The sequence below is a fragment of the Cnephaeus nilssonii genome (assembly GCF_951640355.1).
Source record: "Cnephaeus nilssonii genome assembly, chromosome: 5".
Lineage (NCBI taxonomy): Eukaryota > Metazoa > Chordata > Mammalia > Chiroptera > Vespertilionidae > Cnephaeus > Cnephaeus nilssonii.
Window position 1 is genome coordinate 13,687,291 of NC_137076.1, and position 14,578 is coordinate 13,701,868.

Below are 14,578 nucleotides of genomic sequence, written 5' to 3' on the forward strand. Positions count from 1 at the left end.
TGGACAAACCACCAACACTCACCTCAAAGTCTATATCAATACAACAGAAAAATGTATTAGATTTACCTCCTCCAACATTAACGTTTTTACATTTACAAGTAGAGCCAAAAGTCTATAAGGATAAAATTCTTGTTTATTTCTAATCTTTGTCAAGGAAGTGAGGTCAAGGCATCCCAGTTGGAACATGAGTTGGCAGGTCCAAATGGATGGGTACTAGAGAGTGTTATAAGAAACAAATACTTTTATAAAATGGATGTTTCTAAACTTTAGAGTGGAGAAGAACAGCAGGTAAGAAATGAGAGGAAGACAACCACAGCCAAGGGAATTACTAGTATTTAGGGGCTTCTAGTAAGAACCAGCCAGAGTGACGTGATTAGAAAATACCAAAGTATAAGACAAAGAAGAAAGTAACCATGGGAACTGTTGCATTGCTGGATGTTCTTCTGTTTATTTCTTCTTTTTATGAGTAGTTTGTTTTCAAATACCAAAAGGAACACTGCATGTGAATTTTAGTAGATTCAAGGGCAAAAGCAAGAAGTGGACAATAGCACAGAGTTTCTGAAAAGCAACTGCATTGGCTTCCTAGGCCTGCCATGGCAAATGCTGGGGGCCTCCAAATAACAGAAATGTATCCTCTCATGGTTCTGAAGGCTAGAAGTCTGAAATTGAGGCGTCATCAGCATTGGTTCCTTCTGGGGGCCCAGGAGAAGAATATGTTCCATGCCTCCATCCTAGCTTCCGGTGGTTGCCAGCAATCTTTGGTGCTCCTTGGCTTGTGGAAGCATCATTTCAATCTCTGCTTCCATCTTCACATGGCTTTCCTCCCTGGATATCTCTGAGTACCCACTCCTCTTTTCATAGGGACCCCAGTCAACATTGAACTCAGAGCCCGCCCCAATAAGGTATGACCTTGACTTAACTTAATTATACCTGCACAGACGCTATGTCCAAATAATGTCACATTCTAAGCTTCCAGGTGGGCATGAATTTTGTGAGGACCTCCTCCTCCTCCTCCTCCTCCTTCTTTTTCTTCTTCTTCTTCTTCTTCTTCTTCTTCTTCTTCTTCTTCTTCTTCTTCTTCTTCTTCTAGGAGGAAACAAGGAACATGAGTCAATCTATGGGAATACCCCTCTTGATGGCAGAGACCAAAAATTCACGTGGCTCAGTTGTGGCAATAAAAGGAGGGTCCTGCAATATTAAAGTAAGTTCCTTGTCACCATTTCCTCCTTTCTTCCAGGATATCTATTTTAGGCTTTCTACTCCATTCCAGGAATTCCCCTGCAGCCTACTAAATTGTCTGAACCTGCATTGTGCTTGGTACTAAAGCTCTCTTCCTTTTCTTGAAGGAATTTTGGTGGGAGGTAGAAGAAGGAACCGCAGACATATCCCTGGGAGGAAAACATATCCCTTATTCATGTGGGCTGAGTATTACAAAGGCAGAGTTAAATTCAGGAAGTACAGTAACTTAATTCATGCCTGTTTCTTATGCTGCCAGAAAACATGCAATTTAGGCTCAAAAAAAGTTATCAGACAGGGGAAAAACTTCCCACTGGCACAACCAGAGTACATTCTCTAGTCCTAATCATGTACCCATAAGCATCACATTGAGCTTGTCAGAACCTTGTGCAAAGTGAAAAAATCAAGAGGAAAAAAATGCAAGTTAATCTATTGATTCATTCTAGGCACAAGAGCTTGGGAATCAGCTCTGCTTTCACTCGTAGAATGTGATCTTTCCTAATGAAGCAAAGAACTGAGCCTCAAACCAACAGTCAGCAAAACTGGTCTTTAGTGATTCCTACCTCAACTTCCCAACTCTCATTCCACTTTCCTTCCCCAGCTTCCTTCCATGTCACTCAAACTCCATGATCAGCCTAAGTAAGAATGACCGGTTTAAACAGGGGCTTTGTGTTCAGCAGAATCATCAAGGATACTTGATTGTTTAATGCAGATTCCAAGGCACCATCTTCAGATACGCTGATGCAGGCGTCTGTGGTGGGCCTGAGCATAGGCACCTTCTCTAGGCAATTCATGGACTCCAACAAATGCTCCAGACTTGGGGAAATAAAGCTTCCCCATGATTCCTAAACCATGACCCCGCCTTGGGAAACCCCATCTATTTTACATAACAGCGGGTGAGGGAAACTTTACAAAGAACAGCTCCTAATGAAATATGACTAAAAATTTCCATTTTGATAGAGCCTTTACCCAGAATTTTCCAAATCAGTTTCACTTTTAGAAGGTGAGGGCTATTTAAAAAATATTGGAGCATAGATGCCCCATGAAGCACTCTGACCTCAGAAAATGGTACCCTATGAACTTCAAAATTCCTGAAAGCTCAAATCACCTACTGTGTGCCAAACACTAGCTTGGTATTTCCTCGCATGTTATTATTCCATTTAATCCTCACAAGAACACTGAAATGCCAATCCTGTGAAGCAGATGCTGTCCATCCATATTTTAGTAGATAAATGAGGTTCAGAAGGGTTCACTGAGTTGAGCAAAGCTGTAGAGTTAGGAAGTGGCAGCATTCAGTTTTATGCTAAGTTTCCTGGCTTGAGGTCCCCAATGTGTTGTACTAGGACCCATAGCTGCCTTTAACTGCTGGCCCAAGCATAGCTTGAAGGCAATGACCTAGGTACCAAATCACTGAAGTGAATTAGAGTTGAAATTAGACTACTAGATGACTGATAGGCTAATCACCAGAGATCATGCTTATTTTCCAAAATGCAGCTCCTCAGCACTGTTGCCTTTTACTTCCTTCCCCAGGATATGGGGATATAACCATCTTCACCCTCCCCACATGTCCCATCCCACTCCACAGACAGAGATTCACCCTACTCTCCAAATTGCTAAGCAAAGACTACAGGTTCTAACCAAGATGGCTGAATCAATCATGTACAACAAGCCCATGAACAATTCTTTACGAATCTCTCAGCAAACATTCTAGCAGAATTCTTCAAGGATAGACTTTGGATAATTTCTACCTACAACAGTTGCCCTTGAAGTCTTGTAAGCTTCCACCTGTATGAAAGAAAAGAACCAGGAAAGAGAAGAGCACAAAATGTGATTTTTCCCTAAACCCCACACCTTCCAGAAATAGCCCTGATCTCAAGTAATAAAAGTAAAGATAACATTTCCAAGGTCTGGGATGGGGAAATAAGCAAAAAATAGAATGTTTAATCAATGCAAACATTCTTGGAATCTGAAACATCTGGGAGAGCTGGGGTGGCTGTGTTGGGAGCCGGAAAAGGGGGGAGGGGTTTTTAGAGACTTGACATTCTTATCCAATGTTTATCTAAAGCAGGAGCTGAATAACCTGCTCTCAACTGCCCTAGCAAGCCCACGTGGTAGCTATTAATTTTTGTTACTAAATACAAGGATATCTCTCACTTTGAGAAAATCCAAGATTCCATCATCTAGCTTTACCAGAATAATATAAATTAGGGACTGATTACTTATATATGTTTACAACTGCCTAAGCATATATAACCCACAACTGCCCTAGTGGGTAAATAAGGTTCCTTTTTATGTTGTTGTTGTTTTTTTTTTTTAATTTGCATGTTACTTCTTAGGAAACCTACTGCTGTGCAAAATAAAGCCTCTGCAATTGCAAGTTTAACTGAGAGATTGAGACTTCCCTGAAAGCTAATTACAGTTGTGTAGGAATATTCGTGCTAACTAAACAGACATCTAAAAATTAACATATTAGTCATTTTCTCCATCTCTGTTTTATAACCTCATCCCCAGAATACTCTTGATGGTAAAGAAAAATATATGATTAAGTACATAAGCCAACTTCTGTGAATTGAGTGAAGATAATTCTTGTTATGGCTCGTATTTCTTAACCTGCCATTCAACACGGATCTGGCCCCAGACCATCAAGGTAGAAAGTAGCTTCAAGCTCAGCCCCAAGAGAGCCACATTTTACCCTGAGCTGTGCTCCAGCAGGCTGGACCTTCTTCCCTCTGCAGGAACTGTCCTGTTCTCTATCACAACACTGGGCCCTAACACATAGTAAGTGGGGAAAAAAAAAAAAAGGAATCACTGAAAGAATAGGTGCTTAATAAATGAACTTTAAAAATCATTATTATCACTTTTCTTCCCCTCCTCCACTTCACCCATACATTACCTCACTGACCCTCATCTCAGTTCTAGGAAATAAGTATTATCATCTTCATTTCACAAAGGAAGCTCCAGGGGTGCAAGTAATTTGTCCCAGGTCACTCACTAGGAAGGCATAGAAGTGAGAGTTAAACCCTGATGTACTAGTCACATTTCTAGCATTACACCATGCTGTGTTTCCTCCACTACACACTTGTTTCTCCTTGACTTTTGCCCACAAAACCATGATCCAAAGCCCTCGTGTTTGGTTCTTTCATTTCCAAGCCAACAACTCTTGTCATGAAAGAGGTCATCTTCTTGGTAAAGGAAGAGCAGCAATAACATAGGAGTTGCCATGTTTTTTTCATGTCTGTGTTGCTCTATACCTAGCACAGTATCCCAGACATAGTCAGGAAAAAATTCAATCAATGAATAATAGAATAGCTAGTGAAGTGAATACCACTAATTTCATCAACTTGTAGAAGCAAACAGAGGCACAGAGAGGTTAGGGCAATTGCTTACTCCCCACTTGGTTTCTGCCTTGCTGAGAGATAGTTCAATATCTTTATCCTGAAGGTCCTCACAGCCTCTGCTCAGAAGGAGCCTGGTCCCCTCTGTCACAGCTGCTCTGCTCACTCAGTCAGTTGCCACCCCAAAGTCTCAGCAAACAACAGATGTATTTGGCAACCAAAAGACTCTCCATTCCCATCATGGTGTCACTCCTATATTCTCTTTACTGTATTTGAGAGAGAGAGAGAGAAAGAGAGAGAGAGAGAGAGAGAGAGAGAGAGAGAGAGAGAGAGAGAGAAGGGACCTTGGGGCTGGGAGAGATCAGTGCTTTCCCTTCACTACAGGCATCCTCTATATCACAGAATAAATCTGTAACCACAGAATGATCTGGGAAGCATATCTGTGTAAAGTAAATCTCATTTCCTTATTGTTTCTAATGTGTTATATGATAAAAGTTTTACATGGGATGAACTGACCATGTTTGGTGTGGAAGGGGCCAGAATTTGGCCAGTTATATGACAGGTTAAATGCGTGCCACAGCAGTAGAGCTGCCATGACTAGGATGACAGCATCAGAGACTTGTGGAGCTCTGACTCCTGCTCAGCATTAACCTTTCCTTTGTGGAATTCCTAGCAACTCCCAACTCTTTCCTGACTCCGGACATCTGTGGTTCATCCGCTTTCGCAGATCCTAGTATTTGTTTCCACTGTGAGAGATTCCCTGACTCCATTCTCCAAATTCCCAGAATGTTGTTTCCTTCTTTCCTTGGTCAAGATATTTTTAATGTTGGATAGAACCTCAGTGAATTATGCAAAGTGAATAATTGTCTACTTTAGCAATACATAAAATCCGACATTTACTTGGAATGAAGGCATGCCATAAAATAGGGGCATTCATAAATTATTTATTGCTTTGTATTAAGATTCCCTCTATGATTAAAGGTGTCGCTTTGTGCTTAAGGGCAACAAAACATCTAGATTATTTTTCTCAACTGCAGTGTCAGCTGAGTCACGAGTGAAGCCTGATGTGTGGTTCCTAAGAGAGTAACTCACATTCAAGTGAACAAATAAGTAGACCTCAATGTCTACTTCTAAATCTCCAGAGAAAATAATCATTTATTTAGTCTTATTAAAGGTTAAAATATTAGGTCAGATAATAACATGACCATCAGATGGCTCAGGGCCCATCTACCATAAACAGAAAGTAAACAGCTAAGATTAAAATGCCCCAATAAGGACATCACTTCTCCCCCAATTCTGAATAGCTTTTTTGACTTTAACTACTTGAGAACTATGCTAAGAGTAATGTGTTTGGTTCTGGATTGTGGCATTGGACTTTCCAGCAGTATATACAGGTAAGAATATTCTACTAGACATATGGGCTGAATGATAATAATAATATTCATTATCTCATTGAAATATTCTAGCAATTCTATGAGGTCAGTGTTATTTTGTTAGCTTTTTTATTATTATTGTCGATTTCAGAGAGAGGAAGGAAGAGGGAGAGAGGGTTAGAAACATTAATGATGAGAGAGAATCACTGATTGATAGGCTGCCTCCTGCACATCCCCTCCTGGATATCAAGCCTGCAACCCAGGCATGTGCCCTGGCCAGGAATCAAACTATGACCTCCTGATTCATGAGTCGACACTCAACCACCGAACCACACTGGCCAGGCAGTATTAATTATTTTGATGATGAGGTGACCCTCAATTTAAAAATGTAGAAGTAATGTGTTTGGTTCTGGATTGTGATATTGGACTTTCCAGTAGTATATACAGGTAAGAATATTCCACTAGACATATGGGCTGAATGATGATTTATGCAATAAGTATAAATCTCTCAGACACTGTGTTGAGCAAAAAAAAAAAGGCAGACCAAAAAAGAATACAAACACTATGTTCTAAGTATGTGAAATTCAAGGACAAGCAAAACTGATCTATGGTCAATTTTTTAAGTGGTTCCTTTTGGAGGATGGAACCAACTGAGAAGATGCATGTGACTTCCCAAGGTGTTGGTTAAGATCTATATTTGAAGTCTACAGAGAATACACATAGGTGGAAGTTCATTAACTGTCCACTTAAGATTAATACTGTCCATAGACTGAACATTTGCAGCCCCATATTTATATGTTAAAACCTTACTCCCCTATATGATGGTATTTGAAGTAGGAGCCTTGGGAGGTGATTAGGTCATGAGGGTGGAGCCCCTTATAAGAATAGTGCCCATAGAAGCTATCACTTGAGACCTTGCTTCCTTTCTCTCTGACCCCCACCATGTGAGATCACAATGAGAAAAGGAAGCAGGAGGGGGGCTCTCACCAGGAACTAAATCAGCCAGCACCTTGACCTTGGGTTTCCCAGCCTCCAGGACTGTGAGAAATAAATTTCTGTTGTGTAGCCCTAGCTAGGTTGGCTCAGTGGATAGAGCATCAGCCCTCAAACTGAAGTGTCCTGGGTCTATTCCAGTCAAGGACACATACCTCAATTGCAAGGCTGATCCCTGGCCAGGGCCCATGCAGGAGGCAACTAATTGATGTGTCTCTCTCACATCGATATTTCTCCCTCTGTGTCTTTCTCCCTCTTTTCTACTCTCTCAAAAAATCAATGGAAAAATATCCTCAGGTGAGGATGAATAACAACAACAAAAATTCTGTTGTTTAAGCCACCCTGTCTAAGGGATTTCTGTTCTAGCACCCCAAATTGATTAACACAGTGCCCTTGGAACACTTTACTGTAAGTATGTTTTAACTCAATTTTTAAAAAAGAAAAGAAAAGAAATCTAGGCCTTGGGTTCAAGAGTAAGGAGGGGCCTGAGATACAGGTTTGGGAGTCATTGGCCTAGAACTTGATGAGACTTCTCATCAAGCAGAATCAACGGTGTAGAACTCAACTCCATTGTTGTTCCCTGGGGTCGTGCAATTCACAACGTTCATAGCTGCCCTCAGGAGAGCATGCTGCACAAGTACAGCTGCCCTCAGGAGAGCATGTGAGTGAGGAGAACCTTCTGTGAGTGAATGAGGAAGACAGAAAGCAGAGGAACATCAGCATGTGGAGGACAGATGGGGGAAAAAAGGCATATCTTACCCCAGGAGCCCTGCGCTTTGCCTACCAAGCTTACTAACTGGTACATAAGAGATGCTGAGTTCATGAATGCCTCAATACAGGAAATAGCGGATGAGACAAACCACTACAGCTTTCACATCTGAGAGGATGAGTGTGAAAGATTTTTATAAGATACCAACTCTGAGAAAGCAATTTTAAAGATGAGAGGGGAGAACAATGAGTCAAAGTCCTGGAGTGGAGAGGGCAGGACAGGAGAGGCCAAGGGACAGAAGCAAGGACCTGGGTGGCCTGCTAGATGCCGGGTCCTAAGGAAGAACAACAGGCCTTGGAAAGATAAAGTAGGCACATGCTAAAGATAAAACTACACTTTCTTCATACATTTGTCCTGAAGACCAACTCAACTTGACAAAAAGGAAAAACAAAAGAAAGATTTCTTTTGAAGAAAGTAAAACCACACTGCCATTTCTGACTCATCTACTACTACCCAAGGTGACTTCGGCTTTACCAGGGAGCTCTATTTTGCTGTCAGTACACAATCTGGGGCAAATGGGACCTCCTTCTTAGAATCTATGACCAAGCATGGCCCCAGGAGCAAATGTCTGGGGGTGTTTCTCTTTTTTTTCATGGGTCACGTGATGGAGCCTTAACACGCCCTTACATCTTTCCCCAGGCAGAAGGATTGCTAACTGCAGAAAGTGACGTCAATCCAGGCTTGTAATGGAGCAGCCTGGGGATGGGCGCAATCAAGTGTTTGGCTCTCACTGGCCACCTTTCATCTGGACCACCTTTCATCTGCAGCACTTTACAGGAGATAGTTAATTAGGCTTCCGCAGGCTCCGGGCAGGAACGTGCATCACAGACTGCACTGACGTCAGTGACTGCGTAAGAAGAAATGCTCACGGACTAATTACTTCGCATTTGTATGTACAAGCTCCTTTCACACGGGATCACACCGCTGTTTCCCAACGTGAGTAAGGGAGTTGACTGCTTTCTTCCCCGGAGGTCTACAGCCTGTCTGCTGGAGGAAGATCTAGTCACGACTCCTTCTCCCTGTGCTCAGGCTGACACAGGGGTCCTTGAGCGCTGAGAAGCCAGAAGAAGAAGGATGACAAAGATAAAGGCAAAGCTGTCCAGGAACAACCTGCCATGGGATCACATAATGTGACTCAGACATCGGCTGGATTTCCACTGTCCAATATGGCAGCCACTGAGCACTCACAACGTGCTGGTCCAATTGAGACGAGCCAAGTGTAAACTACACACTGGACTTTGAAGAGTTAACACAAAAAGGATGTAAAATAGCTCATTAATAATTTTTACATTGGTTACCTGCTAAAATGATAATAACTTGGCTATATGGAGTTAAACAGATCATTGTAATTTTACTTGTTTCTTTTGACTTTTTTAATGTGTCTGCTAGAAAATTTTGAATGCCCTATGGTTCTCACATCATATTTCTACAAGACACTGCAAATCTAGATAACTTTCCTCATTTTAAACATAACTAACCTAACATCTGAAAAGAGGAACGTCTGATTTGCCTAAGGTGAGGCTAAGCAGAGCTAGAACTGGACCCCAGGTATCCTAGCTTCCTCAGTGAATGTACTGTCCATTTCACTCCAACAAGCAATTTGCCCTGCCTCTCCAAACCATCTCTCCTTAAGAGCAGACACCACGAAGTTGCTGAGGGGCCTTGGCTACCCTTTCACATAATCAGAAGCAATATGATCTTCAAGCCACCCCAGTGAAATATACTTTCTAAAAGTAGTGTATCTACTATACCTGACAAACCCCTGCCCAGCCCAGCACCCTCTGCCCTTCCCCCACCATGCTTGCAAGCAGGCTGCTACCCAAGGCCTCTCCAAGGGAGTGGAGAAATTCCAGAGTCAATTCTGCCTCATCTGGTGCTCTCTCTCAGGCAAAGTTAAATCTAAGAGCTCACCTGTGGTTGAAAAACCCATCACTGTCTCAAAGGTCAATTATGTATTGTCTCAGCAACCTAAACTTTCCAGCGTATCTTTAAACCTTTCCTTCCCTAGAACTCTGACCACCAGCTTGATATTATGGAAATTTGCAATTTGTAATTCTTTCTGAATTCTTCTACTGAATTCTCTTCCTCTGGATTGTCCAAAAGAAGGAAAGGTGGCAGTGAAGCCAGAGATGGCTATTGACCTGATATTCCCAGATGTTCAAAGTTCCTCTTGAGCCTTCTCAAAAGTGACCTCACTTTCCTAAGTCTGCAGTTGTGGCGATCAAGCCAATGTACTCCGCAGTATTCCAGGGGCCTGGGGGGAATCATACTCTGCCCGAAAGGAAACCACATGGTCCTCTTCCACCATCAGGTAGACTTTGGCAAGGAATCAGTCTTCACCCTGTCTTTCTTTAGGAAAAACCAAAGCAATTGTGTCATTGAGCAATCAATGTCATCCATGGTCATCAAGCTCACTCAACTGATGAAATAAGAGGAAGGAAATTAGCCCATATTGAAAATCTCCATCTCTGAGTCCCCTGGAGCTTACCCTTGAAAACCCCACCAAGCAGGTGAATAGGTCTTCAACTGCCCACCTTTCCCTGAGTCCGTTCTTTCTGCCACTTCTAACCCATTGTCTGTTCATCAGTGCCTTCAGCTTTTATATTCCAGGTTCCATACCTTTTATACTTTTTATTACCTATCTCCTCAATCATATTGTCAGATGGATCCACTTTATACAAGCTTCTTATTCAAAAGCATCCATTAACCCTGAACGCCAGACCTGGCATCTCCATCTCCTGACTTCTGGGCCAGCAGAGTTCTCTTAGACTAGCCTACCACCATGAGCTTTCCTTGGCTTTTCTCAAACCTCCCCCCTCCAAAAGTTCTGGCAGCAGCTATTTTCACTCGAACCTGAGATAATATGATGCCTGCACTCAGTAAGACAATTGTTTTTGAAGCAGTGAGTCCTCATTTTGAAATGAAAGGATTCTCCCTCCACAGATGGGGGAGAGGGGCATAAACAGCATGAATATAATGTTCATTTCCAGGCAGGGTTGCACTCGGAGCAGTTTAATGTGGGGTCTCTCCATGAGGGGACTTTACCAGACAGGGAAGGACACCTGAAGAGGAATAAGGCCCCTGGGTGCCGATCATGGTGAGGGGCCAGCCTGTGCCCACCATCTCAGGCTGTGGGGTGGCCAGAGCACTGGTGCCATCACAGCCCGAGTTATACAAGTGTTCATAGCTTTACTTTGTTTTCATTTTTCACCCTGATGAAAAACTTGCCTCTTTTACACAGTCACCAAAAAGACACGACAACCTCTGAGGTTGAGTTCATGTGTTTTTCATAGTTCTGTCACGTTTCCAACAGTTGTGAATACTGTTCTCTGTGAGGTGGTGGGCACGAGCCCTTCTGCTAGTGCCCAGCTTCTGCCTGGTGGTTCTTTGTGACTGCAGGTCTGGATGAGGTGCCCCTCTGTAACCCCACGGCTTTGGCAGCTACTCTGTACCATCCTTGGAGAAAGTGTCTGCTTCCCCCAAGACAACAGTAGAATTGCCTGCCTGTGAATTCTCCTCTCCTGCTCATTGCTCATTGTCAGTCACTCCCTTGGTCTTCTGTTGGGTATTAGTCATTGTACTGGTTTTGCAACAGTTCAAGAACATTAGGAAGATGGTATCAATTATATATGGAATCTAAAAAAAAAAAAAAAAAGTCCAACTCATAGAAACAGAGTGGAAAAAGTGGTTTCTAGGCATGGGATATGGAAAAAAATAGGGAGAGGTTGGTGAAAGGGTTCAAATATGTTATGAGATTGAATAACATCTAAAGATTTAATTTGTAACATAGTGCCTATAGTTGATAAGTGTTTTGTATTTTTTAATTGAAACACTATATTTCTAATTTAAACTTTTTATGTAATTGAAATTTACTATAAGATTAGAACTTAAAGGTTCACACAAAAATAAAATAATGATAAGATAAAATGTGAGGTGATGGATGTATTAACTTGGTCATCACTTTAAATACTGTACAGTTTTACTTATAAATTATACCTAACTAAAGCTGAGTGTGGTAGGCAGTTAGACAGACATGAGAGGAGCAAGGATGATGGGCCAGGTACAAAAGGTCACCAGGGTGGAAAGCCCTGGGTGCCTAGCAAAGGACAATTGTAGGCTGGGATCTCGCCCCTAGGGTGACCTTTCCTCCCTAGCATATCGCTGGTCATGCTGTTTGGACCCCCTGACCTTTCCTCCCTAGAGATAACATACAACTCAGTTGTATTTCATCTCCAGGTCCAGAAAAGCAGCAAAACCAGACCAGTGACCCCATGGCTACCCTCAGGACCAGCTGCAGTAGATAATGACCCCTTGCCTTGGTGCTGACCAATCAATCAATCAAGGGAAGATCTTAATAGAATATTCAGCAGCTTTTCAGGTGTTTCCTTTCAGGGAGACCTAGACCCTGAAAGGACACACCTGAAAAGCTGCTGGATATTCTATTAAGATCTTCCCTTGGGATCTCCCCTAAAATCTCCACCCTTAAAACCCTTAGGACAGCAGCTCCAGTGTACTTTCCCTCCCAAGAGCATGCCTGCGCCTTCCCCTCCCCCCTCCCCCTCCTGGATGCAGTTACCGTTACCTTCCTTACTCCCAAACTCCAAGTGTCCTTCCTTTTCCTCTATAACTTGTCTCCTACGCCCATTTCTTCTAGGAGTTACCTCTTCTACCTCTGTAATTTACCAAATACCATATTTTTTCTGTGTGTAGAAGACCCCCCTCCACTTTTCCAACCCAAAATTAAGAAATCAATATTCTAAACATTTTGCTGGTTTTCTTCTTAAGGCCTTCTTCTTTTTTTTTTTTTTTGGCATCTTAAGGAGTTGTTCTTCCTGTTTTCTCCACTGTCTGGTCATACACTCAGTGGGAGGAGGTCCAAATTTTCTCTCTGCAGCTCTATTTCCATACTCTTTTGCAGAGCTGATTACATTCATTTTGAATTTTGCAGAGTAAGACAATCGCTCACTGGTATTTATCTTTTTATTTTTTGACATCTTTATGGGCTCAGACCACTCTGGTGGTCCCTGTTGCATTTGTGCACTCTCCACCTCCACCTCCAATTACAGCATCAGCTGACGTCAGTAACAATAAGGCTTGTGATTGGAGGAAGCCCGTTTGACAAGGTGTGGGCAGCTATGTAACCGAATGGCTCCCTCTACGCCTGACTTTTGTGTATAAGATGTCCCTCGATTTTCAGTCTAAAGGTTTTAGAGAAAAATAGCATTTTATACATGGAAAAATACGGTAAATGTTCTCTTACAGTTTGAGTCTTGGCTCTGAATTCTTTCCTAGCCAGAACCCAAGTACCAAGGTTGCTGAACCCAGGTCCATTCTGAGCCCATGGGTCTAACACCTCGTACAGCTCCCACCACCTACAAAAGGAGGTGGGGGAAGAACATTAGGAAGGATTTCATCTGTCTCTCCACTTTGACTTCGGGGAAATAATTTAACTGACTGAAGCTTCAATTTTCTCATATGTAAAATGGAAATAATGATCATAATTTTATGAAATTACTTTGGGTGTTCGATGAGATCACATATGGATAAGCCCCAGATATAAACCTTTATATGTTGGAAGCAATCAATAAATACCAACTGAGCTTTAATCTGAAGTATTTAGAATCTTTCCAACACAGACTTATTTTATGTGAGTCATGTGTGTCATTTATTCTGATAAAAAGAATGTAATGCTGCTCTTTCAACTTTTAAAAATATTTTCCTCATGATCAAAAAAGTGGTGTGTTTTCTTAGGACCTTTTATATAGCCTTATATTATTAAAAATGCTTTCCTAAAATCTGTCATATTTTGTCCACCTTCCATTATCATATTTTACCATTTTTTTAAATTTAATCTTTAAAGGCAATGAAATAAAGTACTAGGATTCATTTCCTAAACTCTGAGATGCTTCTCTCAATTCTTTCTTACTTGTTGTTCTTTCTCTCTCTCATTTTTCTCTAATGAATATAAAATGTGCAGATTAGCATGTGCAAGTTGATGAATATCTCTGAAAAACAGGAGGAAAAGTGAAGTTCACAGTCTCCCAGTGTTCAAACACTGGATGATTGAGGAGGGGTAATGTCAATTACCTATACATTGCATGTGCCTTTAACTTTAGAGCTGAAGGAGTCCGTTGAGATGAATAGATTTATTTGTTGGAGATGTGTCAAATTTGCTCTGCAAAGAAGGATCGTTATGTCTTCTCACTATATAAAGTCCCCCAAAAATGTACTGTCACATGAAAGGCTGATAATCTAGAATTGCTCATGATGAGTGAGGCCATGATGATGTGACTTCATGTAACTGCATATGTTGGGGGAGGGGAAGGAGGGACAGCTGGAGCCATAAAGCAAGTTCATTGAAGAAATAAGGAGGATTTTCCTCCTAAAGACAGGTGGGACTATTGAAGTACAAGAAATAGGGAAGAGGATGTGATAGGACATTATAGAGCTACTAGAGGCCCAGTGCGCAATTGAAATTTGAACCTTTCCTCCCGCCGTGCGAGGAGGCACCCCACGGGGGGCCGGGACCCGTGCTTGACTCACAGCATCCCCTGGTCCCTCTGCCTGTGTCCGCTCTGGGGCCACCCAAGCTGCCACACTGGCTCGGGCAGGCCGGCCCCCCTGCCTCTGTCTCTGTCTCCGCTCTGGGCCTCACCTGTGCACGCAACCACCTCCTGTCTGGTCGTGGCCCGTTACAGACTCCTGACCTAATTTGCATATTACATATATATATATATATATATATATATATATATATATATATATATGGCTCTAAGAGTATGAAGCTGATTGTAGTCTCCCACTGAGGAATCAGAAAGTAGTATTCTATTATGTAAATATACCACAGCTGTTTTATCCACTCATCTATTGGG